Genomic DNA, 18,884 nt, shown 5'->3' with positions numbered 1-18,884 from the left:
TCTCAGCGAGTTTGACACAACCCAGAAACAGCTGACGGTGCTGAAACCAGGTTTGGCACGAGGGAGTACCTGTGACAAAACCACTGCCGAGAACCAGCTGGCGGTGCTGGAACCCGGATGCGTTGCCCCAGTGTGCAAGAGCCAATGGCACGACCGAGGACCAGCTGACGGTGCTGGAACCCGGTTACTAAGCTGTAGGTGCCCGTGCTTAAAAGCACTACCGAGGACCGCCAGGCGTTGGCGGAACTCGGATACCCAGGAGGAGGCACCTAAGCCAAAGGCTTGGTCCGGAACCAGCTGACGGTGCTGGAACCAGGTGGTGGACCCGAAGGCCCACAGGAGAGGAGAGAACAGCTAGGCCGCGAGGCAGCCGCAGTTACCGAACCCCAACAGTCCTACAGGGGGAGCTGGGCCTACTGGCACTACAGAACCAGCCTTGACTACCAATTCATGCAGCCCACATAGGAAGCTCCTAAACTGGAGGCACCCTGGAGTTGGCTAACCCGACCGCAACACGACGGGGCAAGCATAGGCGTCTCAGCGAGCTTGACACAACCCGGAAACAGTTGACGGTGCTGAAACCAGGTTTGTCACGAGGGAGTACCTGTGACAAAAACACTGCCGAGAACCAGCTGGCGGTGCTGGAACCCGGATGCGTTGCCCCTGTGTGCAAGAGCCAATGGCACGACCGAGGACCAGCTGACGGTGCTGGAACCCGGTTACTAAGCTGTAGGTGCCCGCGCTTAAAAGCACTACCGAGGACCGCCAGGCGTTGGCGGAACTCGGATACCCAGGAGGAGGCACCTAAGCCAAAGGCTCGACCCGGAACCAGCTGACGGTGCTGGAACCAGGTGGTGGACCCCAAGGCCCACAGGAGAGGAGAGAACAGCTAGGCCGCGAGGCAGCCGCAGTTACCGAACCCCAACAGTCCTACAGGGGGAGCTGGGCCTACTGGCACTACAGAACCAGCCTTGACTACCAATTCATGCAGCCCACATAGGAAGCTCCTAAACTGGAGGCACCCTGGAGTTGGCTAACCCGACCGCAACACGACGGGGCAAGCATAGGCGTCTCAGCGAGTTTGATACAACCCGGAAACAGCTGACGGTGCTGAAACCAGGCTGGGCATGAGGGAGTACCCGTGACAAAAACGCTGCCGAGAACCAGCTGGCGGTGCTGGAACCCAGATGCGTTGCCTATTAAAGATTGTCTTCCTAGAGCCCCAACTAGCGGTGCTGGAGCGAAGGGTAAGCAGGGGGAGCAGAGTGTAGGCCGAAGCCTGCACTGGAGGCAGCTTTGTGTCTGCGTTGCGTTTGCAGGACACTTTGCCGGCTACACAGTGGGGGAACAGCTGGCGTTGCTGAACCCCACTAACACAATGGCGGGTGTTTTTCTCTGTGCAGCTAGCACTTGCGGGCAAAAACTAGCGATGTTAGAGCCCGTGGTGAAGCAGGAGGAGAGGAGCAGAGTGTAGGCCGAAGCCTAGTTGAACCAATTTCAAAGGAAACCTTTAACCCCCCCTCAGGTGTTACAAAGTACAAGAGACACACCTTATGCAGTATTAATGCTGCACAAGTGAAAGGTTGCTCTATTAATTAGTCTACTTGCACACGCTGAATGAAAGACGTACACAATTTAGCCCATTCTACAGTCAAACTGTAGTGGATGCGTGACTTGGCTTTTTAAGGAGACGCAGCACAGGTGTCCCAAATAACGCCTTGGTGCTTGGCGCAGCTTCCTGAGCGTTGTTATTTGCTGTACAGGAGTCTGCGCTCTTGTGTTATCCCTTGGCAATGCCCTGTTAGCGCTGCCCGTCTTATGACCTCGTTTCATGTTGGCCGATGCGGTTAACGATGGCCATAAATCCCAGACCCACAGTGCCTTTTCATAAAGTCACACTGCGGTGCTGGGATTCGTGGCCTTGAGCAGTAAATATTTTTGCCGCTCACACACGTCCTTACACCTGCTTCAGACTGGGCGGCCTCAGCTGATCCCTTCTCGCATGCCGCGGCCATGAGGCTGCACAGTCTGAAGAAGGCGGAAGGAGATGAGTGACGACAGGCGAACATATGCACTGCTCGTGCCCATAAACCACACCCTCGCTGAGAAAATAAATAAGAAACCGAGGGGCGTTGTTTGGAGCAGGGCGGACGCACAGGCGCAGCCAGCTAACCAATGATGTCAAAAGACGGGAAGCGCTACCAAGGGTGGTGCTGCGTATCATTAGAAAGGAAAGTCACACCTCAGGGACAGTGGAATGGTCTCAATGAGACACATTTTGTACGTGTTGAGTTCCACGTGGGCAAGTAGAAAAAGTCAGCCACCTTGTACAAATGCAGCAGTACTGCTGTACAAGGTGGCTGTTATACATAGAAACACCTGGGGGTGGTGGGCAGGCTTCCTTCAATTAAAGTTAATGTGCCTGAGTGGCGTTTGCAGGTCACGTTGTCGGCTACACAGCAGGGGAACAGCTGGCGTTGCTGAACCCCACTAACACATTGGCTGGTGTTTTTCTCTGTGCAGCTAGCACTTCCGGGCCAAAACTAGCGGTGTTTGAGCCCAGGGGAAGCAGGAGGAGGAGAGGAGCAGAGTGTAGGCCGAAGCCTGCACTGGTGGCAGCTTTTGGTCGGTTGTGCCAGCGTGGCTTGTGCTGGACACGATGCCGGCTACACAGCAGGGGAACAGCTGGCGGTGCTGAACCCCACTAACACATTGGCTGGTGTTTTTCTCTGTGCAGCCAGCACTTCAGGGCAAAAACTAGCGGTATTAGAGCCCAGGGTCAGCAGGAGGAGGAGAGGAGCAGAGTGTAGGCCAAAGCCTAGTTGAACCAATTTCAAAGGTAACCTTTAACCCCCCCTCAGGTGTTGCAAGGTACAAGAGCCACACCTTGTGCAGAATTAATGCTGCACAAGTCAAAGGTTACTCTCTTAATTTTGCTCCTTGCACACGCTGAATAAAACACGTACACTATTTAGCCCATTATACTGTAAAACAGTAGTGGAGGCGTGACTTGTCTTTTTAAGGAGACGCAGCACAGGTGTCAAAATTTACACCTAGGTGCTGGGCGCAGCTTCCTGAGCATTGTTATTTGCTGTACAGGAGTCTGCGCTCTTGTTATCCCTTGGCCATGCGCTGTGAGCGCTTCCTGTCTTCTGACCTCATTTCATGTCGGCCGTTGCGGTTAGCGATGGACATGAATCCCAGACCCACAGTGTGTTTTCAAAAAATCACACTGCGTGGCTGGGATTCGTGGCCTTGTGCAGTAAATATGTTTGCCGCTCACACATGTCCTTACACCTGCTTCAGACTGGGCGGCCTCATCTGATCCCTTATCGCATGCCGCGGCCATGAGGCCACCCAGTCTGAAGAAGGCGGAAGGAGATGAGTGAACACAGGCAAACATATGCACTGCACATGCCCATCAATCACACCCTCGCTGTCCTAAAAAATAAGACACCGAGGGGCGTTGTTTCGAGCAGGGCAGACGCACAGGCGCAGCCAGCTAACCAATGATGTCAAAAGACGGGCAGTGCTACCAAGGGTGGTGCTGCGTATCATTAGAAAGGAAAGTCACACCTCAGGGACAGTGGAATGGTCTCAATGAGACACATTTAGTACGTGTTTATTTAAACGTGGGCAAGGAGAAAAAGTCAGCCACCTTGTACAAATGCAGCAGTACTGCTGTACAAGGTGGCTGTAATACATAGAAACACCTGGGGGGTGGGGGCTGGTTCCCTTTAATTTCAGTTCAGGTGCCTGCATGGCGTTTGCAGGACACGTTGCCAGCTACACAGCAGGGGAACAGCTGGCGGTGCTGAACCCCACTGACACATTGACTGGTGTTTTTCTCTGTGCAGCTAGCATGTCCGGGCAAAAACTGGCGGTGTTAAAGCCCAGGGTCAGCAGGAGGAGGAGAGGAGCAGAGTGTAGGCCGAAGCCTGCACTGGTGGCAGCTTTTGGTCGGTTGTGCCAGCGTGGCTTGTGCTGGACACGATGCCGGCTACACAGCAGGGGAACAGCTGGCGGTGCTGAACCCCACTAACACATTGGCTGGTGTTTTTCTCTGTGCAGCTCGCATTTCCGGGCAAAAACTAGCGGTGTTAGAGCCCAGGGTCAGCAGGAGGAGGAGAGGAGCAGAGTGTAGGCCGAAGCCTAGTTGAACCAATTTCAAAAGTAACCTTTAACCCCCCCTCAGGTGTTGCAAGGTACAAGAGCCACACCTTGTGCAGCATTAATGCTGCACAAGTCAAAGGTTGCTCTCTTAATTTTGCTCATTGCACACGCTGAATAAAACACGTACACAATTTAGCCCATTATACTGTCAAACAGTAGTGGAGGCGTGACTTGTCTTTTTAAGGAGACGCAGCACAGGTGTCAAAATTTACAACTAGGTGCTGGGCGCAGATTCCTGAGCGTTGTTATTTGCTTACAGGAGTCTGCGCTATTGTGATCCCTTGGCCATGCGCTGTGAGCGCTGCCTGTCTTCTCACCTCATTTCATGTTGGCCGGTGCGGTTAGCAATGGATATGAATCCCAGGCCCGCAGTGTGTTTTCAAAAAATCACACTGCGTGGCTGGGATTCGTGGCCTTGTGCAGTAAATATGTTTGCCGCTCACACATGTCCTTACACCTGCTTCAGACTGGGCGGCCTCAGCTGATCCCTTATCGCCTACCACGGCCATGAGGCCGCACAGTCTGAAGAAGGCAGGAGATGAGTTAAGACAGGCGAACATATGCACTGCACATGCCCAACAATCACACCCTCGCAGCCAAAATATATGAGACAACGAGGGGGGTTGTGTCGGGCAGGGCGGACGCACAGGCACAGGCAGCCAACCAATGATGTCAGAAGACGGGCAGCGCTACCAAGGGGGGTGGTGCGTGTCATTAAAAAGGAAAGTCACACCTCAGGGACATTGTAATGGTCTGTAATGAGACACATATTTTACGTGTTTAATTCAACGTGGGCAAGGAGAAAAAATCAGCCACCTTGTACAAATGCAGCAGTACTGCTGTACTAGGTGGCTGTTATACATAGAAACACCTGGGGGGGTGGGGCCAGGTTCCCTTTAATTTCAGTTCATGTGCCTGCGTGGCGTTTGCAGGTCACGTTGCTGGCTACACAGCAGGAGAACAGCTGGCGGTGCTGAACCCCACTAACACATTGGCTGGTGTTTTTCTCTGTGCAGCTAGCACTTCCGGGCAAAAACTAGCGGTGTTTGAGCCCAGGGTCAGCAGGAGGAGGAGAGGAGCAGAGTGTTGGCCGAAGCCTCCACTGGTGGCAGCTTTTGGTCGGTTGTGCCAGCGTGGCTTGTGCTGGACACGATGCCGGCTACACAGCAGGGGAACAGCTGGCGGTGCTGAACCCCACTAACACATTGGCGGGTGTTTTTCTCTGTGCAGCTAGCACTTCCAGGCTACAACTGGCGGTGTTATAGCCCAGGGTCAGCAGGAGGAGGAGAGGAGCAGAGTGTAGGCCGAAGCCTGCACTGGTGGCAGCTTTTGGTCTGTTGTGCCAGCATGGCTTGTGCTGGACACGATGCCGGCTACACAGCAGGGAAACAGCTGGTGGTGCTGAACCCCACTGACACAATGGTGGGTGTTTTTCTCTGTGCAGCCAGCACTTCCGGGCCCCAACTGGCGTAGTTAGAGCCCAGGATCTGCAGGAGGAGCAGAGTGTAGGCCGAAGCCTAATTGAACCAATTTCAAAGGTAACCTTTAACCCACCCTCAGGTGTTACAATGTTGAAGAGCCACACCTTGTGCAGCAGTAAAACTACACAAGTTAAAGGTTGCTCTTTAAGTTTTGCTCATTGCACACGTAGAATGAAAGACGTACACAATTTAGCCCATTATACAGTAGAACTGTATTGGAGGCGTGACTTGTCTTTTTAAGGAGACGCAGCACAGGTGCACATAAATAACGCCTTGGTGCTGGGCGCAGCCTCCTGAGCGTTGTTATTTGCTGTACAGGAGTCTGCGCTATTGTGATCCCTTGGCCATGCGCTGTGAGCGCTGCCTGTCTTCTCACCTCATTTCATGTTGGCCGGTGCGGTTAGCAATGGCCATGAATCCCAGACCCGCAGTGTGTTTTCAAAAAACCACACTGCGTGGCTGGGATTCGTGCCCTTGTGCAGTAAATATGTTTGCCACTCACACATGTCCTTACACCTGCTTCAGACTGGGCGGCCTCAGCTGATCCCTTATCGCCTACCACGGCCATGAGGCCGCACAGTCTGAAGAAGGAGGAAGGAGATGAGTTAAGACAGGCGAACATATGCACTGCACATGCCCATCAATCACACCCTCGCAGCCAAAATATATGAGACAACGAGGGGGGTTGTGTCGGGCAGGGCGGACGCACAGGCACAGGCAGCCAACCAATGATGTCAGAAGAGGGGCAGCGCTACCAAGGGTGGTGCTGCGTACCATTAGAAAGGAAAGTCACACCTCAGGGACAGTGGAATGGTCTCAATGAGACACATTTTGTACGTGTTAAGTTCCACGTTGGCAATGAGAAAAAGTCAGCCACCTTGTACAAATACAGCATTACTGCTGTACAAGGTAGCTGCTATACATAGAAACACCTTGGGGTGGGTGGCAGGGTCCCTTTAATTTCAGTTCATGTGCCTGCGTGGCGTTTGCAGGTCACGTTGCCGGCTACACAGCAGGGGAACAGCTGGCGGTGCTGAACCCCACTAGCACATTGGCTGGTGTTTTTCTCTGTGCAGCTAGCACTTCCGGGCAAAAACTAGCGGTGTTTGAGCCCAGGGGCAGCAGGAGGAGGAGAGGAGCAGAATGTAGGCCGAAGCCTGCACTGGTGGCAGCTTTTGTTCTGTTGTGTCAGCGTGGCTTGTGCTGGACACATTGCCGACTACACAGCAGGGGAACAGCTGGCGGTGCTGAACCCCACTGACACATCAGCTAGTGTTTTTTTCTGTGTAGACAACACTTCCAGGTGGCAACTGACAGTGTTGAAACCCAGGGAATCAAAGAGGAACAGAGTGTAGGCCGAAGCCTGCAGTGGAGCAAGTTGAAAGGGAACCTTTAACCCCCCCCCACCCCCCCCAGGCATTTGTTGCTGAAAGAGCCATCTTGTACAGAAGTAATACTGCACATGGAAAATGGTGGCTCCGAAAATTATGCTCCTTGCAAACGCTGAAGTACACACTCATATAATGTGTCCCCTCACACCGTCAAACCGTCCCGGAAGTGGGACCTTCCTTTGTAATGTGACACAGCACAGCCGTCATTCCAACCCCCTTGGTGCCGTGCGCCACCTCCTCAACGTTGTTTGGTTCTGTCACGGAGCCCGTGCTGTAATGTTATCCCTTGGCCATGCACAGTTAGCGGTGCCCGTCTTCTGACATCATTTAGGTGTCAGGCTGGCAGTGCCTGTGCGTCCAAGCTGCCCGAGATCCAACCTCGCAGTGTCATCTAATGTAATCCCACTGCGGGCCAGGGATCCATGGGCATGCGCAGTGCATATCATCGCCTCTCACTCACCTCCTTCCTGCTTCTTCAGACTGTGCGGCGTCACGGCCGTGGCATGCTATTAGGGATCAGCTGACGCCGCCTAGTCTGAAGAAGCGTGAAGAAGGGGAGTGAGAGGCTAGTATATGCACTGCGCATGGCCATGGATACCAGGCCCACTGTGGGATCACATTAGACGACACTGCGAGGTGGGATTTCGGGCAGCGTGGACGCACAGGCGCAGCCAGGACGACAACAAATGATGTTAGAGGACGGGCAGCGCAAACTGTGCATGGCCAAGGGATAACATAACAGCGCAGGGTCAACAACGGAATCAAACAACGCTAAGGAGGCAGCGCACGGTGCCAAGGGGGTAGCAATGACGGCTGTGCTGCGTCACATTACAAAGGAAAGTCCCACCTCAGGGACAGTTTGACGGTGTGAGGGGACACATTACATGAGTGTGTAGTTCAGCGTTTGCAAGGAGCATAATTTCAAGAGCAACCTTTTCCTTGTGCAGTATTAGTGCTGCACAAGGTGGCTCTTTCAGTAACAAACGCCTGGGGGGGGGGGACAGGTCCCCTTACATTTTAGTTGTGCCAGCGTGGCGGTCGCATGACACGTTGCCGAATACACAGCTGGGATCAGCTGACGTTACTGAACCCCAATAACAGAGGAGCGACTGTTGACTGTGCAGACAGCACTTCCAGGCACCAACTGGCGGTGTTAGAGCCCAGGGACAGCAGGAGGAGCAGATTGGAGGTATTGCCGCACACACAGCTGGGGATCAGCTGACGTTACTGAACCCCAATAACAGAGGAGCGACTGTTGACTGTGCAGACAGCACTTCCAGGCACCAACTGGCGGTGTTAGAGCCCAGGGACAGCAGGAGGAGCAGAGGAACAGAGTGTAGGCCGAAGCCTGATTGGAGAAGTTGAAAGGGAACCTTTAACCCCCCCCCCCCCAGACGTTTGTAGCTGAAAGAGCCATCTTGTGCAGCACTAAGGATGCAAAAGGAAAAGGTTGCTCTTTTAATTATGCTCCTTGCAAACACAGAAGTAAACACTAAAAATGTGTCCCCTTATACCGTAAAACCGTCACGGAGGTGCGAATTTCCTTCGTAATGGGACACAGCACAGCTGTCATTCCTATCCCCTTGGTGCCGTGCGCTGCCTCCTCAGCGTTGTTTTAAGCTGTCACGGAGCCTGCACTGTTCTGTTATCCCTTGGCCATGCCCAATTAGCGCTGCCTGTCTTCTGACATAATTTGGTGTCAGGCTGTCAGTGCCTGTGCGTCCACGTTGCTCCAGATCCCACCTCGCAGTGTCGTCTAATGTAATCCCACTGCGGGCCTTGGATCCATGGGCATGCACAGTGCATATCCTCGACTCTCACTCCCCTCCTTCCCTCTTCTTCAGACTGTGCGGTGTCACGGCCGTGGCATGCTATTAGGGATCAGCTGACAGCGCACAGTCTAAAGAAGGCGGAGGGAGATGAGCGAGAGCCCGAGGGGAAGATATGCACTGCGCATGCCCATGGATCCAAGGCCCGCAGTGTGATTCAATCAGAAGACACTGCGAGGCGGGATCTCGGGCAGCGCGGCCGCACAGGCGCAGCCAGCCTGACACCAAATTATGTCAGAAGACAGGCAGTGCAAATAGGGCATGGCCAAGGGATAACAGAACAGCGCAGGCTCCGTGACAGCTAAAAACAACGTTGAGGAGGCAGCGCATGGCACCAAGGGGGTAGGAATGACGGCTGTGCTGCGTCACATTACAAAGGAAAGTCCCAGCTCCGGGACGGTATAACGGTATCAGTGAACACATTTTATAAGTGTTAAGTTCTGCGTGTGCAAGGAGCTAAAATAAAAGAGCTACCTTTTCCTTGTGCAGCATTACTGCTGCACAAGATGGCTCTTTCAGTAACAAACCCCGGGGGGGGAAGACAGGTTCCCTTACATTTAGGTTGTTGTGCCAGCGTGGCGGTCGCAGGACACATTGCCGGCTACACAGCTGGGGATCAGCAGACGTTACTGAAACCCAATAACACTGGGTCGTATGTTTTTACTGTGCAGCCTGCACTTCTGAGCCGCAACTGGCGGTGTTGGAGCCCAGGAATAGCAGTTCAGGTGGTAGAAAGATGAACACATCAGGAGACCTGGATGACACCCAATTACTTAATCAGGCAGAGGAGTGGCAAATTCCTGCGAGATCCAGGCCTGGTTCATTTTCAGGAAAGTAAGCCGGTCAACGTTATCGGAGGATAGTCGCATGCGACGGTCTGTTAGTACACCACCTGCGGCACTAAAGACACGTTCCGATAAGACACTAGCCGCAGGGCAAGCCAGCACCTCCAATGCATACTGGCTTAGCTCTGGCCATGTATCCAGCTTAGAGACCCAAAACTTGAACAGGGAAGAGCCGTCAGGGAGTACAGTAAGAGGGCAAGCCATGTAGTCTGTCACCATCTGACGGAACCGTTGCCTCCTGCTGACTGGAGCCGCCGGTGATGGTGTAGACATTTGGGGCGGGCACACAAGTGTGCCAGAGTTGTGCCATACTGGGCTTGCCTTGGGCAGAGGCACTGCTTCTGCTACCTCTTTGGGCAGAGCCTCCTCCACTGCCTCGACGCACTGAGCTGCTTTGTAAAGCACTAGCAGCACTCCTCTCAGTTGGACTGGAGAAGATGATGGAATTCACCAGTGTGTCGTGGTACTCCCGCAATTTACGCTCCCGGGTCAACGCTGGGATGAGGTTTTGGACGTTGTCCCGGTAGCGAGGATCGAGGAGGGTGAACACCCAATAATCAGGCATGTTGAGAATGTGGTCGATGCGGCGGTCGTTTCTCAGGCACTGCAGCATGAAATCCACCATGTGCTGCAGACTGCCAACTGGCCCAGAAACGCTGTTCCCTGCTTGAGACATGATCTCTGCCCGCTCGTCATCACCCCACCCTCGCTGTACACACTGACAACTGGACAATTGTGTCGCTCCCTCCTCTGGACGGAGCTCTTCCTCCTCCATTGACTCCTCCTCATCCTCCTCACATAGTGGCCCCTGCGTACCCCTTTGTGAGGAACCACGTGGCGCTGACTCTCCAGAAGCTGATGGAAAAGGTGACTCCTCATCCTCCACCTCTTCCACAACATCATCCCTTAACCCTTGCAAAGTTTGCTGAAGCAGGCAGATAAGGGGGACAGTCATGCTGACTAGTGCATCATCTGCACTTGCCATCCGCGTGGAATAATCAAAAGGACACAAAACCTGGCAGACGTCCTTCATAGTGGCCCACTCTGTGGTTGTGAAGTCTGATCGGCGCTGACTGCGACTTTTTTGCGCCTGATGCAGCTGGTACTCCATAACTGCTTGCTGCTGCTCACACAACCGCTCCAACATATGTAACGTGGAATTCCACCGGGTAGGTAGGTCACATATGATGCGGTGTTCCGGAAGGCGGAATCGGCGCTGCAGAGCAGCAATGCGGGATCTTGCCAAGCTGGAACGCCGCAAGTGAGCACACTCTAGGCGGACCTTGTGCAGCAGGGCATCAAGATCCGGATAGTCCCTCAGAAAACTCTGCACAACCAAATTGAGCACATGTGCCAGACATGGGATGTGAGTGAGGTTGCCAAGGGCCAAAGCTGCCACCAGATTTCGGCCATTGTCACACACTACCATGCCTGGCTGGAGATTCGCTGGCAGTAACCACACATCGCTCTCCTGCTTGATGGCATTCCAGAGCTCCTGCGCTGTGTGGCTTCGATTCCCCAATGAAACTAGTTTCAAGACGGCCTGCTGACGTTTGGCCACGGCTGTGCTCATGTCGGTCATAGGTAAACGTTCACGGGTCCATGTGGAGGTGGACTGTGACGGATCCTGCAGAGATGATTCTGAGGAACTTGTGTAAGAGGAGGAGTCAATGCGTACAGACTGGATTCCTGCAATCCTTGGAGTGGGCAGGACACGTCCTGCGCCACTCGCACGATCTGTACCTGGCTCAACAACATTAACCCAATGGGCAGTGAGGGAAACGTATCGCCCCTGTCCATGCTGACTGGTCCACGCATCGGTGGTGAGGTGGACCTTGCTACTGACGGCGTTCAGTAGCGCATGTTTTATGTTTCCCTCAACATGCCTGTGCAGGGCAGGGACAGCTTGCCTGCTGAAGTAAAAGCGGCTGGGCACCTTGTACTGTGGGACTGCCAATGCCATCAAGTCACGGAAGCTGTCAGTCTCCACCAGCCTGAATGAGAGCATTTCCAGGGACAACAGTTTGGCAATGCCTGCATTCAGAGCCTGTGCTCGGGGGTGGTTGGCCGAGAATGCCCGCCTTTTCTCCCATGCCTGTACTACCGATGGCTGTAGAGTAGACTGGGAGTGTGAGGATGACTGGGAAGGTGGTGCTGTGGGTGGAATTACACAAGGTCTCTGGACAACAGTGCCAGAGGTTCTTCCATGGCGATCCTGGGAGGAAGCCAAACCAGCTGTGCGTGAGCTGGAGGAAGAGGCAACACGAGCTGAAGAGGTGGTAGCTGCCGCTGTTGGTTGGCCTACATCTTCAGTGTGTTTCTGTAACTCCACCGCGTGCCTGGTCCGCACATGTTTCCACATATTTGTGGTATTGAGGTTGCTGACATTTTTCCCTCTTTTTACTTTCTGATGACACAGCTTGCATTTGACAAAACAAATGTCATCTGCAACTGTGTCAAAAAAGGACCAGGCACTGCAAGTCTTGGGAGCGCCCTTTTTGGCTTTGGAAAGAGACAGGCTCCTAACGGGTGCCAAAGTGGAGGCTACAGGCTCCGCAGTCTTCCCCCTCCCTCTCCCTCTTTGGCCCGTAAGGGGAATCTCTTCCTCAGAGCTGCTCCCACCACCTTCCTGTTCCTCACGCCACGATGGGTCAACGACCTCATCATCTCCACTACCCTCTGCCACCAACTGCTCCTCCTGGGTAGTCTCGCCAGCACAGTACGCACCAGAAAGCGGCACCTGAGTTTCATCATCAGATGCGTACTGCGCTGTGGTCACCGGAGGCACTGGCCCACCCGCCTCTTCAGAGTCAGAGAGACAAAGCTGTTGGGCATCACTGCACACTGCCTCTTCTTCCATTTCTCCAATGCTGCTTGGCTGGCCCCCTGTTTCCAAGCCAAGAGATTCAGAGAACAGAAGTAGAGACGGCTCCTGTCCTGGGCTCTATGACTGCCTGGCCAATTTGGCAGGTGGTGAAGAGACAGATGGCTGCTCTCCAGTGCTCTGTGCCTGAGAGGATGTGGCACTAACTGAAGTCGATGCCGAGGCGTTAGCTGCCATCCACCAGACAACGGCTTCAATTTGGTCTTCACGCAGCAGCGGTGCACGGCGCTCTCCGAAAAAGCTGCACATGAAGGACTGTTCCCTGCTGAAACTGAGTGACGATGAGTCACCGGTGCCCGCAGCAGGCACAGAATCACCACGTCCTCTCCCTGCTCCTCTCCTTGCTCCGCGCCCACGCCCACGTGCCTTACTCCCTGCCCTCTTCATCTTGGTTGACAGATAAAGATAAGCAAAAAAGTACTAAGGCCTTAGTGTGCTTATTCCTGAAATGCTCCTCCTAACAGGTGTAAGAAACACTAATGTTGTAAAGTGTGGACTAAACTTTATTATTTTTCAAATGTGGCCTACACAAGTGTTAAGTTGTGTTTGGTGAACTTTCCTTTTTTCTTTTCTGCAGATCGGACTACAGAGCAAGTTTAACTCACACGGGGACCGTGCAGACAGCCGTAAACAGCGCTGCAAGGCCCAAAAACCCTCCTCTAGGTTATCCTATGTAGTGTTTTTCCACTATTTAGCTGGAGACGGGTGGAAAGACACTAATAGGAATTTTTTTTATAAAATTTTAAACAGGCTGCACTATTTGAAAAAAAGGAATTTTTTTTTCAAGGTATGAGGCAGTAACGCACCCTGAGCTGAATCCAACCGGCTATGGCTGCACACAGACTACAGGGCGAGCTGCGCTCACACAGAGACCGTGCAGACAGCCGTAAACGGCGCTGCAAGGCCCAAAAAAACCCCTCTAGGTTATCCTATGTAGTGTTTTTCCACAATTTAGCTGGAGACGGGTGGAAAGACACTAATAGAAAATTTGAGAAAAAATGTGCAGCAGGCTGCACTATGAGCAAAAAAGGACAACTGTGTGAGGCAGTGTGACCCCCCCCTGAGCTGAATACAACCGGGTATATGGCTGCACACAGACTACAGAGTGAGCTGCACACACACACACACACAGAGACCTTGCAGAACGCTGTTAAAACAGCGCTGCAAGGCAAGAGCAAGGTGAACAGTGAAGAACACACAGCGTTTTGCTAAATTAGCCTTGGGAAAGGAAAATAAAGCAATTAGCTATCTCAACTGGCCCTCAGTTAGAACACAGCGTCCTGTCCCTAACTGAAATCACAGCAGAGTGAGCGCAAAATGGCGGCAGCGTTTTTTATAGTGCAGAGTGACATCATTTCAGCAGCCAATCACAGCCTTGCCAGTACTTACATGCCCACCATGCTAAACAGGATGTGCCCACACTTCCATTCATTCCTCATTGGCTGCTGCGTTCAGTTTGAATTCTGGGAACTTCCGATTCTGGTATCCGATACGCGGGAAGTATCGGAATTCGGTATCGGAATTCCGATACCGCAAATATCGGCCGATACCCGATACTTGCGGTATCTGAATGCTCAACACTAGTTTTAATATTAGATAGTTTAGGACTGTCCCGATCAGAGTTACCGTGACGAGGTGGGATGGCTTTTGTGCTATTTTTTGATCAAAAAACAGTATTACTAAAAACTGTGTTATTTAAATGCATTTTTGCTTTTTTACTTAGTTATATCAGGGTTTTCATTTACTTTTTTCTCTTGTAGGTTTTGATGTTTTGTGGCCATTTTGAACATGCGTTTTACCTCTGCATGTGTACCAACTTAAGTTAAGCTCAATTTTGTGTTTTTTTTTTTTTTTCTGTGTATTGTTGCATTCTGTGCAATCCGGGGTGTGGCCTCCCTGTTTGAGCTAGAAACTATATAAGGCTTCCCTAGTCTAGTGTTTCACTGTTTGGGCTCAGTCCTTTCATCTGCCCTTATTCACACTGAGGTCAACATGGACACATGGTAAGGTTTTAATATTAGATAGTTTAGGACTGTCCCGATCAGAGTTACCGTGACGAGGTGGGATGGCTTTTGTGCTATTTTTTGATCAAAAAACAGTATTACTAAAAATCTGTGTTATTTAAATGCATTTTTTCCATCATACATGACGGCACCACGAGAGAGGGGATCCGCCCATCAAGGACAGGAAACCTTCAAGATAAAAGGGGCGGCTCCTCTCTCCACATCAGTTGGTTTCCTGTCCTTGACGGGGAACCCTCAAGATGGAAGACATCTGATGAAGATTGAAGAGGATGCCGGGATCTGGGTCGGGTGGATTTGGGCAGGCGCTGTCTGCTGCACCCGTCACCAGGTACCCGTAGTCGCCTCGGGGGTCAATGTATACCATGCCCCCCTGAGCGAAGCATGGCCACAGCCCGCGAGGCGAATGCCCGGGTGAAGTTGGAGCCTCGGAGGCCTTCCCTTTTACCAAAAAAAAAAAAATCCACCTGCCAATTGTCCTCGGAGGTCACAAAGGTGCTCCCTCCCTGTTGACTGGTGGCCATGCAGCCTGTGAGACACATCGGTGCCCAGGCTAGGTAAGGCTCCTTGGAGGTTTTATGCCATCCCTGTTGAGCACTGCAGATGGTCCCCCCAGCCCACCCCCTCCCCTTCCCCCCTCTCCTTCCTTCCTGGATCGGTACCTGAGACAAGCGGAGAGGTGTGGAGCGGTATCTGACAGCATGGATCTGGAGGTGAGCGTGGCGTGTCGGACGGAGGGGACACTGCAGAGTTTCCTGCCTGGCCGGCGCCATGATTCCAGGAGGCGTGCGCACATCGCTGGGCTGCAGCGCTCGGAACGTTTGTGCAGGGCACTGGGGCAGGAGGACAGGAAACTTCGTCGCGCACCGGAAGTAAGGGCCGGATGCGCGCCTGGAAGGTGAGTGCATGGACGCTGGAGGGCGACAGAGCAGCGCGCACCAGAAGTAAGTGCAGGGTGCGCGCGCAGAACCCAGCGGTGGCACTTGGGTCAGAGGCAGGATCAACCAGGTGAATGATTAAGAGCGCACCCCGGAAGTGGTCTGGAGAGGGAAGTAACATCACTCCTAGACAAGCACGTCTTGGAAGAAGTTCCTATAGACGAAAGGAGGGAAGGATTTTATTCCCCTCTTTTTCTCATAAAAAAAACAGACAACTCTTGGAGGACAATTATAAATCTAAAAGGCCTCAACAAATTTCTTGTAGTACCATCATTCAAGATGGAAACCATAAAATCGGCGGTGAAACTTCTCTATCCCCAGTGCTACATGTCTGTCCTCGACCTCAAGGACACTTATTATCACGTCCCAATCAGACAACAAGATCGTCAGTTCCTCAGAGTGGCAGTTCAGATGGGGTCCCAGCTGCATCACTTCCAGTACAGGGCTCTGCCCTTTGGGATAGCAACCACCCCATGCGTATTTACGAAGCTGATTGCAGAGGTCACAGCACATCTCAGGGAAAAGGACACTCTAATAATTCCCTACTTGGACGACTTCCTGATAGTGGGAAAGAACTTTTCTCACTGTCAGGAGCAGGTCAGGATAGTGATGGACACTCTTCAGACACTGGGATGGCAACTAAATCTCAAGAAGTCCAAGTTAGAGCCGGCAATGGTCCAGAATTTCCTGGGGATAACGGTGGACTCCGTGGCACAGGAGTGCCGCCTCCCAGAAGAAAAAGAAGAAAAAATCAAACAGATGATTATGGCCACATTAAAAAAGCCGGAAATGACCTTAAGAAGGGCCATGTCGGTGTTGGGGTCCCTAACCTCCTGCATACCGGCAGTAAAATGGGCCCAGTTCCATGCAAGAGAACTGCAATGGTGTGTGCTGCAGAACGACCGAGAACTTCAGGGACAGTTAGAGCAGAAGCTCACTCTCCCACTCTCTGTGCTCCAATCTCTCAGATGGTGGTTACAGATAGAGTCATCCCCCAGAGGAGTTCCCTGGACATTCACAGCCTCCATGGTAATCACAACGGATGCCAGTCCATGGGGATGGGGAGCTCACTCAGACACACTATGGGTCCAAGACCCCTGGGCTCAAGAGGAGAAAGATCTATCCTCAAACGAGTGGGAGCTCCTAGCAATAGAAAGGGCGCTAGAGAGATTACTTCCACACTTGGCAGGGCATCATGTGAGAGTCCTATCGGACAACCGAACAGCGGTCGCATACGTGAACCCACTCTCGGGCACTGATGCACATAACCACAAGACTCATGTCTCTAGCCGAAAAGCACTTCCTGTCATTATCGGCCCTGCATATCCGAGGTGTGGACAACATAAAGGCAGACTTTTTAAGCAGGAACCACTTGAGGCAAGGGGAATGGTCCCTAAAAAAGTCCGTTTTTCAACGGATAGTGCACATGTGGGGAAAACCCAGGGTGGACCTCTTTGCCTCAAAAGTCAACAAGAAAGTCTAAAAATTCTTCTCCCTGAACCCTACAGACAGGCCGTTGGCAGTAGACGCCTTCAGCATAAAATGGACATCTGGACTCCTGTATGCCTTCCCACCGATGTGTCTAATCCCAGTGGTTCTGAGGAAGATCAGGGAAGACAAGGCCAGAGTGATCGTGATAGCGCCCTTCTGGCCGAAAAGACCGTGGTTCTACTGGCTGAGAGTGATGTCAGTGACGGACCCATGGGTTCTCCCGGAAGACCAGGACCTTCTAACTCAGGGTCCCTTCAACCACCCGCAGAACTCCGGGCTTCATTTGACAGCCTGGCATTTGAGCGGTCGTTACTAGAGAAAGAAGGGTTCTCAGCTGGGTTAATATCCACCTTGCTCAGCAGCAGAAAACCAGTAACGACCAAGATCTATGGGAGGATATGGAAGAAATTCCTGTCCAGCTCAGGGCCAATACGGGAAGGGGAGGTCCCGATAGTGGCAATACTGGAGTTCCTGCAGAAGGGTTTAGATCTGGGGTTAGCTGTTAGTACCCTCAAAGTACACATTTCAGCCTTAGAAGCCCTATTTAACTGTGACCTGGCAAGTAATAGGTGGGTGGTGAGGTTTATCCGAGCCTGTAGTAGAGCTGACTCTGTCCCATCTCCTACTCCTCTACCATGGGATCTAAATCTAGTGTTAACTGCCCTGACGGAAAGCCCCTTTGAGCCGTTAAATACAACTTCTGATAAAATACTAACATTAAAAACAGCTTTGTTAGTGGCACTTACGTCGGCCCGTAGGGTGGGGGATTTACACGCGTTGTCAGCTGACCCCCCTTACACACAAATTATGGACGATAGGGTTGTATTAAAATTAGATCCGGCATATCTCCCCAAAGTGGTATCGAGATTCCATAGAGCTCAAGATATATCCCTACCCTCTTTCTGTCCCAATCCCAGTAACAAAAAAGAGGAGAGACTCCATTGCCTAGACATTAGGAGATGTATCCTACAGTATCTAGAGGTGACTAAATCCCGGAGGAAACAGAGGGCTTTATTTGTTTCACTCAAGGGCCTTAAAGCCTCAAAACAGACTATAGCTAGATGGGTGAGAGAGGCCATTATTCTAGCACATAGTACTCCACGAGGGCCATGGCGACGTCGTGGGCGGAGAGAGCAGCTGCTACCATCGACCAAATCTGTAAGGCGGCCACTTGGTCCTCTCCGTCTACATTTTTTAAACATTATAGACTAGACCGATCTGCTACCTCTGATCTCACTTTTGGGAGAAGAGTGTTACAAGCAGTGATCCCTCCCTAGAAGAGAATACAAATCTCTGTAACTCTCTCGTGGTGCCGTCATGTATGATGGAAAAACACGGGTATTACATACCTGATAATGTGTTTTTTCATGAGACATGATGGCACCCTTATATTCCCACCCTTTCGATCACGTCATTAGTTGGGTGCATTATTAGCATTATTTGTATTATACACTCCCTGGGCTATCGGTGAATAGAACCGTATAGGATGTATTATTTATGTGTACACTAACCAGCGGAGTTCCTCTCGTACTCTGTAAAACAACTGATGTGGAGAGAGGAGCCGCCCCTTTTATCTTGAAGGTTTCCTGTCCTTGATGGGCGGATCCCCTCTCGTGGTGCCGTCATGTCTCATGAAAAAACACATTACCAGGTATGTAATACCCGTGTTTTGCTTTTTTACTTAGTTATATCAGGGTTTTCATTTACTTTTTTCTCTTGTAGGTTTTAATGCAGAGGGTCCCCCCCACAGAGCGCAGGCAATGCAGAGGGTTCCCCCCACAGAGCGCAGGCAATGCAGAGGGTCCCCCCCACAGAGCGCAGGCAATGCAGA

Source organism: Ranitomeya imitator, chromosome 4 (assembly GCF_032444005.1).
Source record: "Ranitomeya imitator isolate aRanImi1 chromosome 4, aRanImi1.pri, whole genome shotgun sequence".
NCBI lineage: Eukaryota > Metazoa > Chordata > Amphibia > Anura > Dendrobatidae > Ranitomeya > Ranitomeya imitator.
Note: the sequence above shows the minus strand (reverse complement) of the source record.